The sequence below is a fragment of the Cynocephalus volans genome, chromosome 1 (genome assembly GCF_027409185.1).
Source record: "Cynocephalus volans isolate mCynVol1 chromosome 1, mCynVol1.pri, whole genome shotgun sequence".
Classification (NCBI taxonomy): domain Eukaryota; kingdom Metazoa; phylum Chordata; class Mammalia; order Dermoptera; family Cynocephalidae; genus Cynocephalus; species Cynocephalus volans.
The window spans coordinates 44684533-44706519 of NC_084460.1; the positions used below are offsets into that span (position 1 = coordinate 44684533).

The 21987-nt window shown below is 51.0% G+C and overlaps 1 non-coding gene across 1 annotated transcript; it reads left to right on the forward strand.

The window, feature by feature from the left end:
• The first annotated feature begins 1679 nt into the window (after positions 1-1679).
• TRNAI-GAU (transfer RNA isoleucine (anticodon GAU)) lies at positions 1680-1754 on the forward strand. The gene has a single exon. It is a non-coding gene; the product is annotated as a tRNA-Ile (tRNA).
• The last annotated feature ends 20233 nt before the right edge of the window (positions 1755-21987 follow it).

A 21987-nucleotide genomic window follows, 5' to 3' on the forward strand; every position in this document is an offset into this window, starting at 1 on the left:
TATATTGTGTATATATCATATGAACAGGGAAAGAAAAAGCCTGGCACATGATTAGCATTTCAAACTGTTTCTTGAATGATTAAATGAATGAATGAATGAATGAGTGGTCAGTACTCAATGAATACTTGTTGACAGCAAGGGAGAGAAAGAAAAGAAAAAAGGAAGGATCTGGAAGATACGTACCCACTGTTCGCAGTGATTTTCTGTAAGGGTAGGTTGAGGCGCTGGTGAGGAAGAGGGTATTTCATTTTATATAATTTTTACCTTTTCCATGTCTGTGTTATCACTTCGTCTTCCCCCGGGAGCATCTCTTAGTGAACTTGATTGCAATCAAGCCATCAGTATTTTCACAGATAAATGATATTTTCATGTGCTACCTTGAAAAGGTGCCAACATGTGCCAAAAGGTGAAAGAAGCAGCTCACAGAGCAGCCTGAAGAAATGATATGGTCCCATTTCTGCCAAATTTTACCTCCGTCTCCGCCCTCACAGAGAGGGAAGCACATGCCCTGAGGGTCAACAGTGTTTTTGACTGGATGGAGGGGTGTGGGGGTTTTCTTTTTCATCAATCTCTGAAATTTTTATAATTGACATGTATTTTTCTTTCTAAACAAGAACACGTCTGCATACATGCATGCACACACACACACATACAGAACAGCCATGTTCCAAGCGTGGCAATGTCCTGGGATGTACGGAGCCCAGGGCTCAGCAGTCACAGCCACTCTATCACTCACAAAGACTGTGGGGTGATGTCTGGGTGCCATTCGGTGGCCACCCTGGGCACTGCCAGTGGACTGAATTTGTCCTTGGCCTTTGTGTCTATGGGCAGACCATTCTCCGACCCGGGTGGGCCCATTAGTCACTGAGACCATGAAAATTCACCTTGTGGGGCTGTTTACTGGCTGTGAATCAGTCATTCCAGGGAATGAGGTGGGTAGGGTGACAACTCGTTTGAGAGAGGCAGGGACTGAGCTCAGAAAGGACAAAGGACTTGTCCAAAGACACACAGCCATTAGGTGAGTGCTGGCACCTGGATTTTTAAAAATGACTTTACTGAGGGCTGGCCCATGGCTCACTTGGGAGAGTGTGGTGCTGATAACACCAAGGCCACGGGTTCGGATCCCATATAGGGATGGCTGGTTAGCTCACTTGGGAGAGCCTGGTGCTGACAACACCAAGTCAAGGGTTAAGATCCCCTTAACGGTCATCTTTAAAAAAAAAAAAAAAATGGCTTTACTGAGATATAACTCACCTACCATACAATTCATTCATTTAAAAGGTATTATTCAGTGGGTTTTAGTATATTCACAAAGTTGTGCAACCATCACTGGTATCTAATTCTAGAACATTTCATCACCCATTAGCAGTCAGTCCCCATTTCCTCCTCTTCTCAGCCCCTGGCAACCACTAATCTGCTTTCTGTCTCTACAGATTTGCCTGCTCCACACATTTCATATAAATGGAGTCATATACCATATGGCCTTTTGAATCTGGCTTCTTTCACTCAGCATAATGCTTTCAAGGTTCGTCCATGCTGTAGCGTGTATCAGAATTTCATTCTTTTTATGGCTGGATAATATTCCATTGTGTGGATAGACCACGTTCTATTTATCCATTCATCGGTTGATGGACATTTGGGTTGTTTCTATGTTTTGGCTCTTATGAAGAATGCTGGCTGGCCGGTTAGCTCAGCTGGTTAGAGCGTGGTGCTGATAACACCAAGGTCAAGGGTTCAGATCCCCGTACCGGCCAGTTACCCAAAAAAAAAAAAAAAAAAAAAAAAAAAGAATGCTGCTAGGAGCATTCCTGTACAGGTTTCTGTGTGGACTACAAGCAATGTATGAAAGAGTTCAAGTTGTTCTACTTCCTTGTCAGCACTTGTTATTGTAAGTTTTATTTTCTACTTTAGTCATTTTAGTAGGTAAGTGTGTGTGTGCTTGTGTGTAACAGCTTTCTCAAGATGTAACTGACATACAATTAACTACCATATATAAAGTATAAAAGTTGGTAAGTTTTTATTTCTCTTGGTACATAAAGAAGTGGCATTTCGGGGTCATGTGGTAATTCTGGTTAGGCACCAGGATTTGAACCCCGGGCCTGCTGGTAAGGCCCGCTGCCTTGGGAAAGAGAGGCGGGGGTTCCCTGATGGGGCTCAGCCCTGACTCCCATCCGGGTCTCTTCTCTGGGCAGAGGGCAGGTCTGCAGAAGGTCTGAGGCTCCAGCTCTGAGCTCCCATGACTGTAGCTCTGTCCTTCCTGCATTCAGCACATGTTCCCTGAGCCCTATGGATATGGTTTGAATGTTTGTCCCCTCCAGAGCTCATGTTGAATCTTAATCCCCAATATGGCATTTGAAAGGTGGACCTTTTAAGAAGTAACTGGATCATAAGGGCTGTGCTCTCATGGAAGGATTAATAGGTTAATGGATTAATTGGTTATCCTGGGAGAAGACTGGTGGCTTCATATGGAGAAGAGAGTATGTCAGCACAATCAGACCTCTAGCCATGTGATACACTGGCCACCTCAGGACTCTGCAGAGAGTCTCACCAGGAAGAAGAGCCTCACCAGATGTGCCTCCTGGAACTTGGACTTCACAGTCTCCAAAATTGTAAGAAAATAACTTATTTTCCTTATGAATTACCCAGTTTCAGGTATTGTGTTATAAGCGACAGAAAACTGACTGACACCTAGTATGGCCCAGGCTGTTCCAGGCATGAGTGATGCAGCTGTGAGCAGATAAGTCCCTGTTCTCAGGAAGCTGATGGTTCACCTTGGCTTGGGAAGGACACAGTCTGCCAGGGATCTTGGCCGAAGCAAAGCTGCTGGTTCTGGAGTACAGCAATGAAAGTTATCACAACAGCCCTCAGGGGAAGCATAGCGCTGTGGCTCTCACACCCCCATTTTACAGATGAGGAGACCTGAGTCCCAGAAGAAGGAGGGATTTGCCAAAGGTCACCCCTCACCCCTGGTGATAATGGTTGAGCAGGGATTTGAGCCTGTCTGTCACAGAGGGGAGTGATGTTGCCTGGGAAGAGTTCAGGGTGCCGTGGCAGAGCCGCAGGGAGGCACTAGCTTAGTCAGGGGTGTGGGTACATTAGGGGAGCCTTCCCAGAAGTGGGAGGAGTACGAGCTAGCCAGGCAAAGAGAACTTGAGTAGACGGAGGACCTTACAAGCTGAGAGAACAGCGAGTGCAAAAACCCTGAGGTGGGGATGTCCTTGGTGTGTTTAAGAAATGGCGGGAGGTCAGTGTGCCTGGAGGGGAGAGAGGTGGGAGATGGGGTGGGAGAGGTGGGCAGTGGGCCGCAGCCAAGGACCAGGTGATTGGATTTTCTCTCTCTCTTTTTTTTTGTGGCTGGCTGGTGCAGTGATCGGAGCCCTTGACCCTGGTGTTATTAGCACCAGGCTCTACTGAGTTAACTGGCCAGTCCAGGTGATTAGATTTTATTCTAGGCTATGGGAAGCCACCAGGGGATTTTATGCCAAGGGGTGACAAGGTCTGACTTCTCTCTGGCTGCCTGTGGGAAATAGACTGAGGGGACCAAAAGGAAGTGGGAGACAAGACAGGAGGCACCTGCGGCCCATGCCTTCTACGCCGAGTCAGCAAGCGGAAGAACGGGTGGGAGATATCTCTGTGGATGGCTGGTGGGTTGGGGAGTGATTGGCTGGGGTCACCAGGCCGAGGGAACCTTCCAGCTCTTGGCTGTGGGTTTGAGCATGAAAGGGTGGGGGCAGGCAGTGGTGCCAATTGACAAAACTGGGCCCTTGGGAGAGGAGACAGGGAGGAAAATGGTGAAAGACATTTCTTTATAATTGTCTTCTCACTGGCCCCTGATGGACTCCTCCAACTGTCTCTACCGGGCCCACCACACACAGCCACTCCTCCATGTTCAGCTCTGGCCTCCGACGCCTCCCACTAGCAACTGAATGGACAGAGCCCTGGACTCTGCATAACTCTCCCCACCACCCCCTCCCCGGCCCCACCAATCTGCTCCTGTCGTCTCCTCCTCAGCGAGCCCCCTCCCCCACCAGAGAGTGCACTCTGAGAGGCAGGAACAGTACTGATACAGTGCCTTGCACATAGTAGGCATGCAATAAATATTTGTTGAATTAATAAAAAGGTTGCAGATGATCTTGGTAAAGAATATGGTACTAGGGAGCCACAGAGGAGCTTGGAGGAAGGGTGGGCTAAGTTCTCCCACTATCTCGTTTTTGTTTTTTTTTTTTGTGCAGCTGGCTGGACTATCTCGCTCTTCACCCCAGCATGTGGAAGGGCACGGGTCTGTCTGAGATCTTGGCCACGGTGGGGTCCAGGAATGGAGGTGATCATAACAACCCTTGGGAGAAGCATAGCACTGTGGCTCTCACAGCCCCATTTTATAGAGATTTGAGTTCCAGAGGGAGGAGGGATTTGCCCAAGGTCCCCCCCAGGTGATAATGGCTGAGCAGGGATTGAAACCCAGACCCATCCAACCGCATAGGTCCTTATCTAACCTTTTGTCCTAAGAAAGGCTTGTTAGAAAAATAAAATAGACACACAGGGGCGCAAGGGAAGGGGCAGGAAGGAATTCCTCTAGGTAGAGGCCCTTCTGGAATACTTTTAAGCATAAATACAGATGTGTGTTAGCATCTGCATCTGGTGCCCTCTGTGGAGGAGACCTGAGGTTTGGGTTCAGGGAAGGAGGGAGACTGATTTGTCACATTTTTTTTTTCTTGGACTGTCTGGATTGTTTTTTAATCTTCAATGAAATGTAACAATTGTATAGAGAGATACACATATCAGAAGTGTTCATCTCAATGTCTTTTTCAAAGTGAACCCACTTGTGTGACTGGCACCCAGATCAAGAAACAGAGCAGTCCAGTCCCACAGAAGCCAGATCCTTCTACTCAGCACGTCTGTGAGATCCATCGCATTGCTGAGTGTACAAAAAATGTGTTCCTGACTGGCCAGTTAGCTCGGTTGGTTACAGCACAGTGCTATAACACCAAGGTCAAGGTTCAGATCCTGGTACCGGCCAGGTGCCAAAAAGGAAGAAAAACATTTTTATTCCTTTTTAGTGCTGAGTAGTATTCCACCATACGCATGTACCGTAGTTTGTTTATTCATTCAACAACTTGGGTTGTTTTCAGTTATTTGCAATCGTGAATAAAGCCACTCTAATCATTCACGTGGAGATTTTTTGTGAACATAAATTTTCACTTCTTTTGGGTAAATATATAAGAATGGGATTATTGGGTTGTATATTAAGTATGTGTTTAACTTGATAAGAAACTGCCGAATGGTTTTCCAGAGGGTTCTGCATTCCCACCAGCAATGTAGACAGAGAGAGGGAGTTCCAGGCGCTCCACATCCCTGGCAGCACTCGGTGTCATCAGCTTTTATTTTAGTCACTCTAATAGATGAGTAGTATGTGTGTGTAGATCACACATACCTGTAGGTCAGTGTGGGGGTGTGTGTGTGTGTGTGTGTGTGTGTGTGTAACAGCTTTCTCAAGATGTAATGGACATACAATAAACTGCCATATATTAAGTCCAAAATTTGGTAAGTTTTGACACATGTAAGCACCTGTAAAACTATCACCACAATTATGATAGTGACATAACATCTATCATCCCCCAAAGTTTTCTTATGCCCCTTCTTTGTAACTCTTCCCCCCTCACTCATCAGTGTGCATTTTCTAGAAATTATATAAATGGAATCACACAGTTTGTTCTCTTTTTCAGTTTGGCTTCTTTCAGCATAATTATTTTGAGATTCATCCACATTGCACTGTCTATCAATAGTTCATTTCTTTTTTGTTGCTGAGTGGTATTCCACTACACGGATGTACCACTGTATGGATATACCACTCACCTTTGAATGGACATTTTAAAGTTTCCAGTTTGGGGCCATTACAAATAAAACAGCTATAAAGTTTCACGAACAAGTCTTTGGGTCGGCATATGTTTTTATTTCTCTTAGGTAAATACAGAGGAGAGCAATTGCTGGATTGTATAAGTGCGTGCTTAACTTTATAAAAAACTTAAATTGTTTTCCAAAGTGGCTGCACCATTTTGCATCCCAACCAGCAGGACATGAGCTGCAGTTGCTCTGCATTCTCGTCAACACTTGGTATGGCCAATCTCTTAAACTACAGCCATCCTATCGGGTGTGTAATGGCATCTCATTATGGTTTTAATTTGTATTTCCCTAATGACTAATGATGTTGAACATCTTTCCATGAATTTATTTACAATCTGTATCTCTGAGTGAAGATAAACAATATTCACATCGTTTGTCCATTTTTTTTTTTTTTTTTTTAAAGATGACCGGTAAGGGTATCTTAACCCTTGACTTGGTGTCGTCAGCACCACGCTCTCTGAAGTGAGCTAACCGGCCATCCCTATATAGGGATCCAAACCCGTGGCCTTGGTGTTAGCAGCACTACATTCTCTCATGTGAGCCAAGGGCTGGCCTTTTTGCCCATTTTTTAATTGACTTATTATTCAGTTTTGAGAGTTCTTTATATATTCTGGATACAAGGTTTTTAACCAGATATGTGTTTTGCAGATAGTTTTTTTCCCTAATCCGTGGGGATTTCTTTTCTGATCATATCCTCTGTCTGATTTTCTATTGGGCCATTCGGTGGTCTTATTGATGTTTAAGGAGGCTTTGCATTCCTTCTAATCAATTTCGGGCCACAGACCCTGCCTGCCTTAGTTTAGGTGATTGAGCTGGGGGTGTGGAAAAAGAAATACTGTTTAATTAAGGGGCAGATTCTACTTCTGTCCTTTACTGCAGCTGCACAGCCTGTTTCCTCAAAGTACCCTCCTCTTAGGCTTCAGAGAGTTTTCACATGTAACATGCTGTTAACACTAGCTGGCCGTTCTATTGCTATCATTTTCATCACTGTAGCTGTCTAAATGTGGTTTGGACTGCAAGTGTCTGGGTGCAAATTCTAGCTCTGCCATTCCTTGGCCACGTGACCTTGGGCGAGGGACTTCCCCAGTTTCCCCACCTTGGGGGAAAGGCCTCCCTGAGCCTCAGTTTCCTCAGCTGGAAAAAGGGAATTATACAGATTCCTGGAGTGTCAGAGTGGTTGAAAGGAATGGAAAGAAGGAATGCATGAAAGGTACCTATAGTAAACGATTGAGAAATGGTAGCTACGTATGCTTGTGCCTCAGGCCCTTTGCGCATGCTGTTTCTGCACCACGGAACACACGTTCTTTAGTTGTCCACATGGCTCCAACCTTCAGAGTAACCTTTTTGTGACCATCCTATGAACCATTTCATGTCCTCCCTACCCGGCTGGTGCCTCCCGCCACCTTCACTCCCCAACCCCCTCCCCTGCTTTATTTTCCCCACAGCACTCGCTGTCTGTCACCTGACACTTTATTTTAGGTGTTTATTTGCCAATGTCTGGCTCCCCCACTGGAATGTCAGCCATGAGAGCGCAGGGAGTTTTGTGTTCTGTTCACTGCAAAATCCCCATCCCTAGAACAGTGCCTGGCACGTAGTAGGTACTTCACAGTGAAGCCTGAACAGGGATCAAAAGCATTATAATGATGCCACCCGCTCCCGTGTGACCTTTTCTCAACCCCCGAGCCTCCTCCTCTCTCCTGTAAGAGAAGCCTTTCCCACCTCGGGTTTGCTAGGAGGGTCCCACGGGACGCACTTTCAGGAGGGCCCAGTCAAGGATGGGCGCGTTTTCTGCCGCTGGTTTTCGATGGCTGCTTGGGGACGTGGACGCGTGTGGCCCGCGGAGGGGACCCTGCGTGCGCGGACGCCCCCCAGCCGCCGCCCCGGCGAGAGGAGCGCAGCGCACGGCCGCCTTCGCGGGGCCCGCAGACAGCGCGTCGCCAACCTAACTCTGCGTGGAAAATCCGGAGGTGGAGGGAGAGGCGCCTTAACAGGGGGCGGCGCGGCTGCGGGGGCCCGGCCGGAAACGTGAGCCGGCTGGGGGCGCCGCCGCCCCCGCGCATTCCCCGGCCCTCCCGGGACGCCGCGGACGCCGCTGCTGCTCCGCCACATGCGCCCGCCGCTCCGCTCCCGGGGCGGGTGGGGATGAAGCGAGTTCAGATGGGCACGCGGGAAGCCTGGGCAGCTGTGGATGTTATTAACTCGGCCGCAGGTTGAGGCTGAGAAATTCAGGAGACGGGGCCCATTCGGATTTCAGGGCTGTTCACCAGAAGATGGAGGCCATCAGATCGGAGTTATGGGCCAGGACCTGAAGTGGGGCACAGCTGAGTGCCCAGCCCCAGCGCTGCCACGGTGAGGCTCGAGCCACCCAAGGCGCCTCTCTGAACCTCAGTCTTCTCATCTGTCAAATGGGGATGGGCCAGGCACTCTGCCAGGCGCTGAGGAAAGAACAGAGAGCAGGACCCACCAGCCCCTCGACTCCCCAGGCCTCTCCATTCCAGTGGGGATTCCAGAGGGAATTCCAGAGGGATTCTGTTGAGGGAGGAAAATAGCATGTAACTAGCACCCTGGGCCCCTGGTTGGAAGGAGAAGGAGGGAGGAAAGGGAGGATGATTGGAGGAAAGAAGGCAGGTGATCCCCAGGATGAGAGACTTGGGGAGGGGACAGGCCCCCACAGGCCCAATTTCAAAGAAGGCAGAAAGTAGTAGAGTTCAAGGCAGCCACGTGGCGGAGTTCATATTTGCTCTTCCCTCTACCTGGAATACCATTCCTTATGCAGCTGTTTCCCTCACTTCTGCCAGGCCTCTACCCAGAGGCCCCCTTCTTAGGCAGGCCCTCTCAGACCACTTGTCTGAACACCCCCTGCCGCTGGCCTTTCTCTTTGCCCCTGGCCCTGGCATTTCTCTTTATGATATTATATACCTTGGGTCTGCTTGTTTCCCGTCTGCCTCCTCCACCTGCCTGTGAACTCAGTGAGGTCAGGGACCTTGTTCATAGCTAAAGTCCTGCTCTCAACCCGGCGCACAGTAGGCGCTCAATAAATGATCAAGGAATGAAGGGATGAATGGACGAAGCCAGGCAGTGGAGAACAAAGAAAGCCTCCACTTTCTTTCTTGTGACTTGGTTTCTGGCTAGTAGGGAACAGGTTTCCTGAGCTACAGACAAGCAGACAGAGAGGGTCAGGTGAATAGAGGGACAGGGGACAGAGGACTCCAGGGCCCACCAGCTGTTCTCGCCTCCTGGGGCCCCACAGAGGGAAGCTCATTTTCAACTTTGTGCAGAGCCCCCAGTGGGGCAGGGGGCCTGGGAGTGGGAGCCTGCTCTGCCTGCCGTTGCCACTGGTGAGAATTCTCACACATTGTAAACCAGCTCTGGCTCCCTTCTGGCGGGGCAGCCGGCAGGATCCGCCCTACACCAGCCAGGAGGTTCCCAGGTCCCCAGGCTGGATGGTGTATGTGGTAGGGCCTCCTAGACCCTGGGATCCTCTTTCTGGAGGCAGGCACAGGCACTGGGTTCCCACAGACAGGGTAGTCTAGAGCTCAAGGGTGAGCCAGCTGCGTGGGTTCTGGTTTTGGCTCAGCCATTTAGAGCTGTGCGACCCTGGGCAAGCTATCCCACCTCACTGTGGTCCTCACTGTCAAAGGTATAATAACAGTAAAAGTGTTTAAGAATATAGCACTTGGGCCTAGATCAGGGGCTCTTATCTGCTTTTGTGTCATGGACCCCTTTTCTGTTTATAGATTTAGATTTAAACTTGTAAGTGAGAGTTTATAGGATTAAAGGAAAACCAATTATATTGAGCTAGAGTTACTGAGTAGCCTAATGGTGACAACTGTGCTCCTTTAACACACTTGATAACAACGTCTAGCAGGGGGTCTGATAACCACGGTAATTTTGAAGTTGGGAAGAGGATAAACGCTCTTTCTGCAACACTGTAGAGAGACATGAAAGTGGCTGGGATCTGAGTGACAAAGCCACAGTCCAGTGACTGCCGCCGTGGTTCGTTTTCCACGTCTGACGGTAAGAAAAGGAAATGCCAAATTCCAGTCAGAGGTTAGTGAAATGTAAGATGTACTAGTCCAAGTTCATAGATCTCTGAAGTCCACCCTAGGCCCCTGGAGGTGATGGTGAGTGACAGGGTCTCTCTGGAATGGTCCAGGTTTCCAGGAGGGGAGGCGAGTCAGATGGAGATTCCCTCACGGGTTTAGGGAGAGCACTGGATGCAGAGTCCAGGGGGCCTGGGTTCGAATATGACCCTGCCTGCACTCCCTAGGCAACCTTGAGCGGTGGCTGCTGGTCTCCTGGCCTTCTGTTTTTGGCCTCTAGGACGGGATGAGGAGGAGGCAGGAAGGCCTGTGTGGTGGGTTGTTGGCACAGGAGTCTGGGCCCCTGATAGCAGCACCCAGGTTTGGGAGATGCAGGGGCCAGAACAGGGCAAGTAGCGGGGAGAGAGGGGGAGTGGCTGTCCTGGGCCCAGGAGGAGGAGGCCCCTTCTCCAACTGGTGGCCTATCTGAGACCCGGGCCTGTGTGTAAGTCACCATTTTGTGTTTGTATCATCTGGGTGAGCTTGTGTGTATTTGTGTGTTGGGGCAGAGATGTGTGTGTGTGTGCAGGTGTGAATGTGGGGGGTATCTGTGAGGAGGGCAGCGAGTGTGTGTGTGTGAGGGTTTGATGTGTTTACCGGTGTGTGTCTGAGTTGGGTCTCTGGAGGTATGTCTGTGCTCAAGTTGAAGGTCTCTGGTGTTATTCAGTCTGGTGACAATGTGAGAATATAGGTGTATTTTGGGGCCCATGGGGGGTGGAGTGATGTGCGTGTTTGCGTGTATGCATGTGCGCGTGTGTGCACAGGCACCAGGGCTGGTGGGGGTGTCTGGTGTGTGTCTGTGTGTGCGTGTGTGGCCCTGTCACCGCAGGCTCCAGGCCCGGCCACATAAACTTCACACCCCTGCGGGCGGGCCCGGGCGGCCCCGCAGCGGCCGCGGCGGGCAATGGGAAGCAGATGGGCCGGGATGGAGGCCATATGGAGCCGGGGGCGGGGCGCATTCCTCCCTCCCGGAGCGGCAGGAAGCCCCCTGCCTGCCGGCCCCCCGTCAGGGTGGGAGCTGGAACTGACACAGTAACAAATGTCTCGCAGCCAGCGTGGAGCCGCCGGGAAGGCAGCCCCTGCCCCACCCGGGAGTGTGTGTGTGTTGGGGGCAGGGGGGCGTCCAGGAGATGCCAGCTGGGCGGGACGCTGCCCTGAGAAGCCGCAGCTGACCCAGGGTTGTGCAACTTTGGGCACCGCCCAGTCCACTCTGGGCCTCAGTTTCCCAGTAGGGTCACAACGGGATGGCTGTTTCAGGTGGAACACTGGGAAGTTGGGGCCCACCCTGTTTCCAGACTCAGGGTAGGACCCCGCCTCCAGAAAGCCTGGCAGCTGGCAACGGGATCAATAGCGGTGGTGGCAGCTAACCTCGATTGCCTGCAGGGCACAGGAGGCGGGCTCTGGAACCAGACTGGCCTGGGTTCTAGTCCCTGCTCTGCCACTTCCTGACTGTGTGATGTTGGGTAAGTCACTTCTCTCTGCCTCAGTTTCTTCTGGTAAAATGGAGGTAATAAGAACAGCACCTTCCTGCCTGCAGGAGGTGGTTAAGTGAGTTCATCTGGGGAAGATGCTCACTGGTGGCCATCTGGTTGTAGAGCCAGGTTTGAGGCCCCAGAGTTGAGGCATGTCTGCTCAATAGGTGTCAGCTACCAGTGTTAGCTCCTAGGAGCCTCTCGGCAACCCAACCGGTAGGTAGCTCGTGAGCTTACTTGGCAGATGACACAGAGAGAGGCCAGGCACTCACCCTCGCTGGCTTCATACAGGATTAAGGGACAGAGCTTGGTTCCAACTGAGGCCTCCTGACCCTAGAGCCCACTCTCCTTGACACCTTTTGTGGGCACAGCTGGAGCACCCTGCCCACAACCTTGCCCCTGCCCTGTTTGGGGTGAGCTGTTGGGCTGTTTCTTGTCACATCTGGGTGAAAGTAGAGGCTGGGGCTTTGTCCTGGGTCCATGTTACGCTGAGACAAGGTCCCAGAGGTCACCTGGAAGATGGCCTGGCCAGGGATCCAGCTCCCCCCACCCTTTCCTTGGCCCTGTCAGTGGGAGCTGGACCTGCCTTCCAGGTTCTGGCTGGACTCAGGCAGCTCCAGATCCAGACCCTGGCTCTCCTGTCCCTGCTGTGTGGGCCTGGGCACGTGCCTGGACCTCTTTTCCCAGGGGCTCAGAGGGACAGGTTCAGCAAGGCCTCGGGATGAGGAAATGGAGGCAACTGTCCTTCCCACAGCAAGTGTCCATCCCTGCGGTTTCTCTGCTCTTGGAGGTTGGGATCAGACAAGGGCAGGGGCAGAGGCCGGCTCTGGGTGGCCTTGGCCTAGTCTGTTCACCTCCTCCAAGGCTCCCGTTCCTGTTTCCCAAAAGAACATTGCTGGGCAAGGTTGTCAGGAGGCTTAACAGGATCATGTAAATAAAGTGTTTGGTGCATGCTAGGTGCTCAACAAATGCTGTCAACCCTCCTTCCTATTCTTGTCCCTTGTGGGCACCTGCAGGGGACGTCTCTTGTTGGCTCCTACCCAGCATACCCCCACACTTCTCTAGGCCTTGGTCCAAAGGTTTTGGGTGGGGCCAACTCCATCTTAGGGGTGGGGCATATGACCCAGGACTGACCAATCAGAGAGAGCACTGCATCCTCTCAGCCAATGAGAGCCAGGCCTGGGATTTTAGCTGGACCAATGGGGAATGAGGCACTTTCTTTCTATTGGGGTTGCTAAGCAGGCTGCTGGAAACCTGGACTGTGGTGTTCATCTTGCCTGGATGAGGGGGAGTCTGACTGAGTGGAGCCAGCAAAGATGGAGAGAGAGAGAATCCTGATGAAGAAATGTGAATACCTAGATGCAGCCATCCCTGCTACTGTTATTGATTCCAGCTTTGTGGGTGAGAAATTGAGGCCAAATCCAAGGTCACAGAGCCAGGAAGGGGCAGAATTGGGATTTGAACCCAGGCCGACTGGCGCCAGTGGCTGTGCCCTTAACCTCTAGACACTACAGAGCCCTTTGGTGTAAATCCCTCCCTCTAGCCTGGAATCCTCCTCTCCCAGCCTAGTTTTTGAGCTCAGCTATTTCTGAGCTTCCCAAGGGAGAAGGTTTCCTGCCTCTGGCAGAAAAATCAGGGGAGAAAATGAGAGCTCTGTGGTCTGGCTCTGAACTGTTTGGGCAATGTTGGGACAGATGAGAATTTTTTCCTTTTTCCTCTCTCTCTCTCTCTCTATATATATATATATTTATATGTGTGTATATTTATATATATATTTGTATGTATATGTATATTTTTTGCTGTCCGGTATAAGGATCCAACCCTGGACCTTGGTGTTATCAGCACTACACTTTAAATTAACTTTCTTTTCCTTCCTTCCTTCCTTTCTTTTTCTCTCTCTTTCCCCCTCTTTTCATTCCCCCCTTCTCTCTCTCCTTTTCTTTCTCCCTTCTCCCCTTTCTTCTTTCTTTCCTTTCTCCCTCCTTTCCTTCCTCCTCTTCCCTTCTCCCTCCCTCCTTCCTTCCTCCTACACCCCTGCACTTCCTGTCTGAAATAAAACAGAGCTTACTCTAGTCCACCTCACATCCTGCGTCCTGCTGTTACCCAGCCCAGGTGCCCTGCATCTCAGCCCCCCATTCCAGGCTTAGTTGGCTGTGCTGGGCCCCAGTAGAGCAATCACCAGTGACACCTACTAAAGTGCATATCCCAGGGCCCTGCACCGACAGATGCACTCAGAGCTAGTGGAGATGAACACCCAGTGGAAATTTGGATGCAGGTGGTCCTTGGAACACTGCGTGAGGGTGTCTAGGGTCTTGTAGGGCTTCGACTAAGGTTAGAAGTTGTGCCCAAGTGGAGGGAGTTGGGGGTCCTGAGCCCCTCTGAGCTGGAAGGGACTGAGGATGGAAGCCCTGAAGGAGGGGACCTCTCAGTCACTTAGACATTTAGATTCAAGTCACTGGGCAGGTGCCATAACTTATCTGAAGCTCGGTTTACTTATCTGAGAAATGGAGCTTAAAAAGAAAAATGCCCTACAGGTGTTGAGCTCTTAGTGTCTACTAGGCTCTGTGCTCAACACTTTGCTTGGAGAAATGTATTGAATCCTCACAACCCCACAAGGTGGGTACTGTTATTATTGTTAATTTTTCAGCGGATAAAACTGAGAGAAAAAAAAGAAGGTAAATCTGAGGCTCAGAGTGATCAAGGTACTTGCCTAGGCCACACAGCTGGTAGGTGGCAGAGCTGGGACTTTAACTCAGGCACCAGGCTCCAGACCCTGTGTTCTTCTTACCAGTACTGTAAACTTTTAGCTTTGTTTTATTCACTGCTGCGTCCTCAGTGCCTGGCCTGTGTAGGTCTTAATAAAGATTTGTGGAATGAATGAATGAATGGATGAATGAAATGACTGTGCATTGAAGGGAGCTGACTCAATTAGTAGGTGTTACATAATTGCTCATTTCCTCTAAATATGGGAGATGTTAAAGCCAATGCTAATGCTCATGGTAGAGCCTTGGCCTTCTCTCCCTGCTCTGTGTAACAGGAGTAATGGTCCTACACTTAGTGTTGCTATGAGCATTAAGTGAGAGAAACCTGAGACAACACCTGGCACCACAGGTTGTGTGCCATAAGTGTTAGCTGGTTTGATCAACTTTCTAGTCTCTTCTTCACTCTGGTTTCCTGGCATGATCCTGTCTCCCTCACAAGACAAACGGGGTCACCTGTGGTGCCAAGTATACAGAGTAGGCTCAGGGGAGAAGGATGGATACAGGAGCACTTGATGTGTGCTGGGCTCTTTTAAAACACATGTCATCTGATCTACTTCTTCCAACAATCAACAAGGAAGGGGCCCAGTGCCTGGCCCAGCAGACCCTCCACAAATGTTTGTTGAATGACTGAATGAAACACAGTGCTGGCTGCGTTGACGGGGTGCATCTGGCAGAAGCCCCGCCCACCACCCACCGTCTGCCAGCTCAGAGCCAAGCCTGGGTTTCCACATCTACTGGCACTGCCAGGAGGTGAAGGGGCCTTGGGGGAGGTAGTTCCCGGCTGTGGGGCCCGGACTCACGGGGACGCTGCCAGGGGAGGAATTTCCTTTATGAAGTTAAGCCCAAGCTGAGTAATTCCTCACTGGGTCCTGCTCTAGCGGTGGCTGTGGTGGGCAGGTGTGGGGCTGGGGGACTCAGCAGTTGTTAGCTGAGCCTGGAGCTCTGCCAGCTGCAGCACTTGGGCCCCAGGACAAGGGGCAGTGTCCCAGAGGTGCCTCCATCAGCTTGGACGAGTCACATCGCCTCTCTGAGCCTCAGTTTCTTCATTGGCAGCTGCCCCAGCTTTGTGGGTCTGTTCTGGGATTTAAAGGGGGCATGTGTGCAAAGCTGGGGCAGGTTTTGTTGTGCAGAGGGCAGGAGCTGCCTGAAAGGTGCAGACAGGCCTGGAGGGCCTTGGGTGAGTCACTTCCCTTGGCAAGCCTTGGCTTCCCCCAGCGGGCAGTTGTGAGCCTGAGATAGGACAAAGAATGTTCTCGGAAGCAGGAACTTTTGAACCATAAGTGAGAAGACAACAATAACCGTAATAATAATGCCTACACAAAAGGGTTTTCAGTCACTCATTCATTTGTTTATTCCTTCAGCTAATGCTTTTTAGTTTCATTCATTCATATAGCAGACTTTACTGAACATTTATTTCACGCCAGAGTACGATTGCCAGATTTAGCAAAAACAAAAACAACAACATCAACAATGAAAAACACCAGAATGCCCAGTAAAATTTTCATTTCAGACAAATAACATTCCTTTCTAGTATAAGTGTGTCCCATGCCGTATCTGTGAGTGCAAGCACACCCGTGCGACCCTATGGCAGCGCTGTATGATGTGTGTTGCTCGCGCTGCCCCATCTTCTTCTCACACAGCCCCGTGAGGCGAGAATGATGGCCCAGGAGGGAACGGGGGCTCACAGATGTGGGTCCACCTGCCCAGGATCACTCAGGCAGGTGCCCTGACTGAGGGCCGGGGCTTAAGTGCCAGGTGACATGGGTGCTCTGTCACCTCTGCTCACTTCCTGGATGGCAATTTCGGGAACACAGGGCCATCCTGGCAGCCACCTGGCACTTTCCCCGTGCCCTCACCCTCACCTGTCGGGGAAAGTCCCTGTGGGTCACCCAGGGCTGTAGGCTGGGCTGGAGGCCCAGGCAGGATGCGGTCTGGGGAGGTGGGCGGATGGAGCAGCATCAAGAGGAAGGGAGATGGGTGGGCCGGTGGTCTTACCCATGTGGCTTCCTGCCTGCCCCATAGCCCCTCATCAACATGCAGGGCTCGCTGACACCCCAGGGTGAGGCCTGGATGGAGAGGAGGGCCCTGGAGTCTCCCCTCTCCCCACCTGTGTGCCCTTGGGGACATTTTGGCCCCTCTCTGGGCCTGAACCCCCTCCTCTCTACAAAGAAGTGTTCATTCATTCACTTACTCATACATTCACTCAATTTATTTGTGCTTTATTTCTACATTATTTCTTGAGCACCTACTATTTGCCAGGTACTGTTCTAGGCATGGGGCACAGGGGATACACCAGAGACAAGACAGGCTAAAAGTCTTGCTCCCATGGAGCTGATGGCCTAATGGAGGAGAAAGATAATAGACATACAAGGAAGATAATTTTGGGTGGGAAAAGTACTAACATGGAAATAAAGCCAGGGGAGGTGACATAGTATGACTACATGGGGGCCCCTTGAGACAGGGCAGTCTGGGAGGGCCTCCCTGAGGAGGTGATGTTTGAGCAGAGACCCAAATGGTGGGAAGAAGCTGATCCAGAGGAGATGTGGGGAAAGTGTTCCTGGCAACGTGAACAGCAAGTGCAAAGGCCCTGGGGCAGAGCCAGCTGGTGCCTGGGCAAGAAGGTGTTGTTAGAAGGTAGTGACAAGGGGCAGCCCGGTGGAGCTGAGGGGGCAGAGGTGGGCAGGGGTGCATCATGCAGGGCTGCATGGGTCACAGTTAGAGGTCTACTAGGCTCCTCGCTCCCTCTCTTCCCATTCTGCGTCACCTCCTCCTCCGAGCCATCCCTGATGACCCTGGCTAAACCAGCTCCTGCTTTACTCTACCTTTTAACACTCACTGCTACCTGGCATCAGAGTCTCTGTGCACTGGGGGTGTGGGAATATATTGTCTTTCTTACCCCACAATTGCAATGTCAGCCCAGGGGAGCTACCAAGAGCTACCTCCTGACTCTCATGTGGCGTGGAAAGTATAGCCCCAAGGACTGAAGCATGGGTGCCATGGGGGGATGGCAAGGAAGATAGGTGCTGTATATTGTGGACTGCAGCTTTGACTCGACTTAAACCTCACAAGCCAACTCTGGACCCTGAGTATGACAAATTCCCCTGTAATAATGATAATAATTATGGCCAGCTTTCAAGGATGCTTGCTGTGTGCCAGGCACTACGCAAGCACTTTTTTCCTATTGTGGTAAAACACACATAAAATTTACCATTTTAACTGACTTAAAGTGTGCAATTCAGTGGCATTTAGTACATTCACAGTGTTACGCAACCATCACCACTATCTAGTTCCAGAACATTTCCATCATGCAGAAGGAAACCCTTACCCATTAAGCAGTCACTCCCCACTGCTCCCTCCCTCCAGCCTCTGGCGACCACAAACCTACTTTCTGTCTCTGTGAATTTGCCTTTTCTGGATATTTCATATTAATGGAATCCTGTAATCTGTGGCCTTTTGTGTCTGGCTTCATTCACATGTTCATCCATGCCATAGTATGTATGTGGTATGCAGGTGTCTGGAATTCTTTATTATTCGTGAGTAATATTCCATTGTATGGCTGTACCACATTTTGATTATTCATTCATCAGCTGATGAACATTTGGGTTGTTTCTCCTTTTGGGCTATTGTCAATAATGGTGCTGTGAACTTTCGTGTACAAGCATTTGTCTGAACGTCTGTTTTCAGTTCTTTTGGGTATATACCTAGGAGTGGATCGTATGGTAATTCTGTTTAACTTATTGAGGAATCGTCGGCTGAGCACTTTGTACAGCATCCATGATCTTGCGGGATTCTCACAACAAGCTAGTGAGGGAGGGTCTGCATTGCTCCCATTCTGCAGATGAGGCAACTGAGGCTCAGAAAGTAGGATTCATGAGCCAAGGTCACACTGGGAAGAAATGATGATGCTCGGTCTGTTGGATTCCAAGCGACCTAGAAACCAAGCTGGAAAGGGAGAGAGAGAACAAGGGGGCTTCAGTCCATGCTCGGCCTCTCGAGCTGCCGTCTGTGGAGGAAGCTGAGGGAGAGGTAAGAGCCAGTGATTCTGTATCAGACTTGTTTGGCTTCCAGTCCCTCTTCTGCCCCTTTCTGGCTGCGTGACCCTGGGCAAGCTGGTTGACCTCTCTGGGCCTCCATTTCTCATTAATTGGTGCTGAGGAAGCTCTCAAGTGGTTGTTAAAAGGATAAAAAAGGGCCGAACCCATGGCTCACTCGGGAGAGTGTGGCGCTGGGAGCGCTGAAGCCACAGGTTCGGATCCTATATAGGGATGGCCGGTGCACTCACTGGCTGAGCGTGGTGTGGACGACACCAAGCCAAGGGTTCTGATCCCCTTACCAGTCACAAAAATAAAAATGAAAAAAATAAAAGGATAGAAAAGAAGGCTGCCCTGTGGCTATCAGGTCAGCGTTGTTATGTTTTCCTGACACAAGGTGCTCAGCCCTGGGATCCCAGGCTCTTGGTTTAGGTAGGGCTGGAGGGCTGAAGGGAGTCAGGGATCCCCAGAATCATCTCCTCTCCAGAGAGGCTTGGGGAGCACAGACCACAGGGTTGGAAAGGGTGGGCGGCCCAGGGGTAAAGTGGCCTCCACCTCCAAAGTCCCGTGTCCATGTGGCAACTGGACGTTTTGGGTCAGAAAACAGTGCATAGTCTTCCAGGAGTGCTTGGACACCACCTCATCAGAATGGAAAGTAGCCTGGGCCCATTCATCCACCAGAACTACACTACATTTTAGGCCAGAAATAATAATCGTGGCCTGTTAAATGGGCACCAGAGAATGAAAATCTAACCTGGATATGTACCTCCTTTATGGGAGGGACATGGTGACCAAGAAGTTCCACAGGCAAACTTTCAGTGTGGGCATGGGAGTGGCAGTTCCCAAGCCTCTTTGCTGGGACTTGGTGCAAACTCAGGGCTTGTGGAGAACAGGAACATTTTCTGAGCCCTTGTTGTGTGCCAAGCGGGGTGCTGAGATTTGCACGCTGACTCAATCAGCACGCAGAACAACCCCGGAAGGCTGCACTATTATAAGCCCTGCTGCACAAATGGGGAAACCAAGCCCCAGTGAGGTGGAGACACTTGCCCAGGGTTGAACAGCTAAGTGGCTGAGCTGGGGCTTGAACCCAGACAAGATCCAGATGGTGCCCACACTGGGAACCGCTGTGTGCCTTCTTCAAGGAAGATCAGCAAAACGTTGTTTAGTGTTCTGCAGAATTAAGTGACTGTGACCAGCTGAGGTCACTGGCTGTTGGGTGGGTGGAGCTGTGGGAAAAGAGTTGCTGATGGAGGAAACAGGGAGAGGGAGGGTACGGGTACCCCGGGAAGCATCCCATGTCCCCTTTTGCTGGATATTTCCTTTCTGGACTCTTAGCCTGGTTCTTTCTTGGTGTATTAGTCTGTTTTCTGAATACCTGAAACTGGGTAATTTATACAGGAATGAAATTTATTTCTTCCAGTTTGGGGCACTGGTTCAATATCCAGGGAACGCATCTGGTGAGGGCCTTCTTCTTGGTGGGAACTCCTTACAGGATCCCATGGCAACCAGAGTGTCACATGGTGAGAATGGGCTGAGCAAGAGAGCTAACCTCCTCACGTGCCCTCCTTATAAAGCCATCAGAACCATGTCCCTTACTCCATGAATGGATCAACCCATTTACAAGGGCACAGTCTTCACAATCTAATTACCTCTTAAAATCCCCAACTTTCAAATACCATAATCGGATCTCCCACCCTCTTAGCTCTGTTACAGTGGGATTAGGTTTTCAATACATAAACTCTTGGGGGACACATTTGACCCATAGCACTTGGTGAGTATGTAGGTGTTGGGAGTCAGTGAGAGAAGGGAGACCCCAGCTCTGGGGCTGGAGGGTGTTAGGATGCAAGGCCAGGTGTACAGCCTGGTGTCCCTCCTGCCTGGGAGGTGCCTGGGGAAGCGTGTGGTCTGTCTACAGTGAGGAAGACCTGCCCCTGACCCCTAGCCTGCTGCCCTGGACGTGCCAACTGGGCACCACCACCTCCAGCACCGCATCCCCAGGCTGCCAGTTCTGTTGTGTGTCCAGGGAAAGTGTTGCGGCCTCTCCGAGCCTCAGTTTCCTCCCCTGGAACGTGGGGATAACCACGATGGGATGGTTACATTTACACAGTTCAGGCTGCTGCTCTGATTCCCTCCACTGCCGCCAATAAAATTCCCCGGGGAGCGTCTGCTGAGCTGAGGAGAGGGCGCCCCTGGCTGGAGCCCGGTTGGACCTCAGGCAGGAGGTTGGACATTAGGCCAAGGCTGGCTCCAGCCCAGCCGCCTGGACGTGGAGTGGGGGAGGGAGGCCTGAGCCGCCAGACTCCTGAGTCACTGTTTCCCGTTTCTGCCAGTCCAGGCGGGAAAGTGGGGAGGAGGTAAAGGGAGGGGGGAGTGGGTGGAGAGCTGAGATCCCAGTTGTAGCCGTTGTTGGGCCAGACAGACAGAAAACCACCTGTCAGGAGCTCAGACATGAAGTGGGTACTGGGGTGTCAGAGTGAAGTCCTTGCACTCCCTGGGTTACAGGGTGCAAACTCAACCCCCAGTTTCCTAGCCCCTCCCGGCGGGCCACACACACACACACTGCACTCAGCTTGACGATCTTCTTGAGTTCGTTGACCAGGTGCCAGCCTCAGGGCTTTTGCACTTGCTGTGTCTTCTGCCTGGAGCATTTTGTTTCTTTTTTACTTCTTTTTCTTTTTTGTGTGTGTGGCTGGCTGGCACGGGGATCCGAACCCTTGACCTTGGTGTTACAGCACCATGCTCTAACCAACTGAACCAATCGGCCAGCCCTGCCTGGAATACTTCAAGGGACTGGCTCTTTCTCAACCTCGGGCTTCAGCTTTCATGTCACTTCTTCAAAGAAGTTCCTGACCACCTGAACCTTAAAGTGTGCTTTTCTTACCCCACCCCGCCATTCCTCTAGCTCATCCATTCATTTCTTTATTTGTCCCAAATGTAGTGAGCACCTAGTGTGGGCTGGGCCCTGCTCTGGGCACATAGGATGAAACAGTGAACAGAGCAGACAACCTCCCTGCCCTCAGGGAGCTGTCATTCTACCAAGGGAGACAGTGCAATGAATACATAGTACAATGCACCATGATATTGGTTGGCAGGGAAGAATCAAAAACAGTTGGGGGAGTTGGGACACCAGAGGGAGTGGATTCCATGATGGGTTAAGGAAGATGTTTCTCTTGGGCTGGCCAGTTAGCTCAGTTGCTTAGAGCATAGCTATAGTGCAGCCTTATAATGCCAAGGTCACTGGTTCAGATATCCGTACTGGCTAAGACCTGAAGGAGGTAAGGGAGGGAGCCACATGAGCATCTGCAGAGAGAGAGTTCCAGGCAGAGGGGATGGCACATGCAAAGGCCCTGGGGCAGGATATGGCTGGCCTAGTCAAGGAGCAGCCAGGAGGCCAGTGTGTCTACAGCAGAGTGGGCAAGGTGAGGAGATGAGAGTGGGAGGGAGTGGGTGGGCAGGAGCAGCAGGCCTTGAGGAGGATTTGGCTTTTGCTCTGAGTGAAGTGGGAGCCCCTGGAGGGTCCTGAGCAGAGGAACAACAGGTGGCAACATGATCAGATTCAGGGAGATTTAGGGGGAGAATTGACCTGTCTCAGTGACTGATCGGGGTGAGGGCAAGTGGAAAGGGAGACACCAGGATAATGTTCACATTGGGATCGGGGCCCCCCAAATCTTCCTGGCAGACAGGCAGGGCTCCCCTTCTTGCCCCTGCCCTGAGATGAGGGCAAGGCCTTGGACCAGGA